The sequence below is a fragment of the Schistocerca cancellata genome, chromosome 7 (assembly GCF_023864275.1).
Source record: "Schistocerca cancellata isolate TAMUIC-IGC-003103 chromosome 7, iqSchCanc2.1, whole genome shotgun sequence".
NCBI lineage: Eukaryota > Metazoa > Arthropoda > Insecta > Orthoptera > Acrididae > Schistocerca > Schistocerca cancellata.
This window is the reverse complement of record NC_064632.1, coordinates 75,368,287-75,372,434: the sequence shown is the minus strand read 5'-3', so window position 1 is coordinate 75,372,434 and position 4,148 is coordinate 75,368,287. Positions and strand designations below refer to the sequence as shown.

Here is a 4,148-nt window from a genome sequence, read left to right as displayed (position 1 = left end):
AAAACGCTAATGTTAAGAAATAAAATATGGAAGTGTCAAGACACGAACCACCGACCCAACTATCAACTAAACACGAGACAACTACGCTACTCATTACACTAATCCAACACACGCAGTCGCATCTCACAAGTAATCCAAGTAACTTACCCGTTGCAGCAAACGTTATCGTAGATACGTTACTAATTGAAATTTAATTATAACAAATTGTACGAGAACAATGCGTTTTGGGTGGATCATCCTTGTGTCGCTGCCTTCAAATAGCCTACTCTCATAAGACAATAATTCTTTTTCCATGAATATGATGTTTCTCGTTATTTTATTGGAACGAATCACTGAATTAACAATGGGTTTTCCAACGATTCTCAATTTGCTGGTGCTCAGAAACGGCATATATACATATAGGCTTGAAATGAACACCAATATGGCGCCTCACAGCTCTGTACTGAAGGGAGACGGCGTGCGTGTGACGTAGGTGGCGTTGTGCCATCTCATTGGTCAACGCTCAGACGCAGGCTCAGAATATCTGACATGCCAGATATTGCTCTGCACGTTCGGAAAGACTCCCGAACGTGCTATTCCACGATATGACGTCAGAAACTCGGCACGCTCAACGTTCAACGTTCGGATGCACGGTCCGTGTGCCGACGGCTTAAGGCAGCAGGAGCACTCGCGTGATCGTCCCGCGCACCCTGACAGCAAATACGGACGTCAGTCTGGTGTTTCGACCTGTCGTGCTGCCATCAATGAACGGAATTTCAGGATATCGCTCGCCTGCTCACCGCTGTCGTAACCCAACATGCTGTACATAGTGTCGACATCTTTCCTCGGCCTGCTAAAGTGGAGCGCATCGGACGACATCTCCAGCGTCGTCCATAAACAGTATAAACCGTCCGTATATTGACCGACCCAGAGGAACAGGTATGGAACTCCATCCCACAAACTGGCATCCGGCACTTTTCATTCAACATTCTGACGGTTGCATCGGTTACTAATGTAGCGGAATTTCTGATTTGCAATGGCTTATTTTGCGCTTACATCAAACTGTCATCTTGCGATCTTAATCACATAAATATATTACCTGGAGAAATTTCTTTACTTTACAGGGTGATTCAAAAAGAATACCACAACTTTAAAAATATGTATTTAATGAAAGAAACATAATATAACCTCCTGTTATACATCATTACAAAGAGTATTTAAAAAGGTTTTATTTCACTCAAAAACAAGTTCAGAGATGTTCAATATGACCCCCTCCAGACACTCGAGCAATATCAACCCGATACTCCAACTTGTTCCACACTCTCTGTAGCATATCAGGCGTAACAGTTTGGATAGCTGCTGTTATTTCTCGTTTCAAATCATCAATGGTGGCTGGGAGAGGTGGCCAAAACACCATATCCTTAACATACCCCCATAAGAAAAAATCGCAGGGGGTAAGATCAGGGCTTCTTGGAGGCCAGTGATGAAGTGCTCTGTCACGGGCTGCCTGGCGGTCGATCCATCGCCTCGGGTAGTTGACGTTCAGGTTTCATAACTAACCTTTTTCGTAGGGCTCTCCATACAGTTGATTGTGGAATTTGCAGCTCTCTGCTAGCTCTGCGAGTCGATTTTCCTGGGCTGCGAACAAATGCTTGCTGGATGCGTGCTACATTTTCATCACTCGTTCTCGGCCATCCAGAACTTTTCCCTTTGCACAAACACCCATTCTCTGTAAACTGTTTATACCAACGTTTAGTACACCACCTATCAGGAGGTTTAACACCATACTTCGTTCGAAATGCTCGCTGAACAACTGTTGTCGATTCACTTCTGCCGTACTCAATAACACAAAAAGCTTTCTGTTGAGCGGTCGCCATCTTAGCATCAACTGACGCTGACGCCTAGTCAACAGCGCCTCAAGCGAACAAATGTACAACTAAATGAAACTTTATAGCTCCCTTAATTCGCCGACAGATAGTGCTTAGCTCTGCCTTTTGTCGTTGCGAAGTTTTAAATTCCTAAAGTTGTGGTATTCTTTTTGAATCAGTCTGTATATTCATTATCTTTTGGTGCTGCATTGCAGAATTTTTGGAATCATGGGAGGATTAATCGGGTTAGGGAAATGGCTTCTAACTGTATCTTGAGAAAGAATTCACAGCGTCTCGTGGACATGTCATCTGCCACCACTACCATTGGTCCACTTACGACAGCCACAGTGAAACGTCTGGTGTTTGCTGGTGGGATTCCGCTACTCGTGGAACGTAGGGAAGAGTCGTATGGTATCGGCTACGTTATGTTTTATGACTCTGCAGTTAAGTGTGGTGCCTAATCAAAATATTAATAGGCTATTTGCTCAACTCTAGACATGTTCATTTCTTATTTGTAGTACTTAATGACATCAAAAGTAAAAGAGCTACATTTTATAATTAAATGTTTCCCTGACACATTTAAATTTCCTCATCATCTACTATACAAAGCACAAGAAATGAATTAAAATTTGTGCTGCAGCCGGGATTCGAACCCAGGTCTTTGCTAGGTAGGAATGTTAACCATTACACCACCACAGCACGATGGTCAATATTTCTTCTACTTCGATCATTACCGTAGATAATGAAGAAACTCATATGTCTCGGGGAAACAATTAATTATAAGATATATAAGATCACCGATGGTACAGGACTTTCCCATTGCGTACAACGCTGGGGTGTTATTCCAATGTCGGAGAGCCCTGGAAGTAGTGACAATGTAAGGTAAAATAAGCAGAAGATGTGAATTGAAGTTTGTGTTGGGGAGGGCACTCAACTTGGATAGTCCGCGCAGCAGTGTTGACCATCGTGCTGTGGTGGTGTAATGGTTAGCATTTCTGCCTACCATCCAAGAAGACCGGGGTTCGAGTTGCGGCCGCAGCACGAATTCTATTTCATTTCTTCTGCTTAGATCATTATCGTAAAAGAGCTACAATTACAAGGCTTCGTAGAAACTGTCTTGCACTATCGGCCACTGTGATTTCTCTGATAATACCAATAGTTGATGATACATTACACTGATAATTATTGAATAATAATATAACAAATATGAATGGGAAATTACTGTTGGTATTTCAGCTCAGTTTACGAATGTTTAGCTCACTGTTTTACAGAGATCGCAAATGAAACACAGTGTTCTCCTGATACATACATCCAGCATTTACCCAGCTTATACACTTGGTACAATGGCCTTGCTGTAGTGGTAACACCGGTTCCCATCAGATCACCGAAGTTAAGCGCTGTCGGGCTGGGCTAGCACTTGGATGGGTGCCCATCCGGTCTGCCTAGCGCTGTTGGCAAGCGGGGTGCACTGAGCCCTTGTGAGGCAAACTAAGGAGCTACTTGACTGAGAAGTAGCGCCTCCTGTCTCGTGAAGTGACATATCGCCGGAAGAGTGGTGTGCTGACCACATGTGCCTCCATATCCGCATCCATTGTCACCTGTGGGCTGAAGATGACACGAGCCGCGGCCCCCCGAGAGACCTCAGCGTGGCCACGCCAACTCCGAACTTACAATATTTCCATGGCGCCACAACTCGCCCCTTACCTTACACTCCAAACACATCAAGTAATTTTCATCCCTCCTCTTAACACTTTATCTTCAGTAACTTCCAGTTTTTTTCCTCGCATTATAATTGGATTTCGATGGGCACCCTTTGCCTGTTTATTCCTGTTTATTTTATTTTGCAGCACTAAGTTCAACTTTCTTCAACTCTATTTTAATTTTTTTGACATTTTTAATCTCTTCTCTTCGACAACCATCTTTTTGTTTTCTAATTGTTAAAAACGCTTAATCTCCTACCACGTGGTCATTTCATTAGACATAACATTGCTTTCAGCCATTTTCGTGCACTCTTCATTTTATTTTCCTTTTATTCTTTTCTCATTTTCCACCGTTTCAATCTGAGAAAAAATAAGAAAGAAACATAACTTAAAAACTTGTCTTACTTCAGGCCAATACGAGGTGCATTCAAGTTCTAAGGCCTCCGATTATTTTTCTCCGGACTGGAAAGAGATAGAAACATGCGCATTGTTTTAAAATGAGACCGCGTTCATTGTCAATACGTCCCAGAGATGGCAGTACCGTATGGAAGATGGAATTTTACCGCCAGCGGCGAGAATGAGAACTGTTTTAAATACTTAA

At 42.9% G+C, this 4,148-nt stretch overlaps 1 pseudogene; it reads left to right on the top strand.

The window, feature by feature from the left end:
- Positions 1-3,186: 3,186 nt before the first annotated feature.
- Positions 3,187-3,304, top strand: LOC126093839 (5S ribosomal RNA; annotated as a pseudogene).
- The last annotated feature ends 844 nt before the right edge of the window (positions 3,305-4,148 follow it).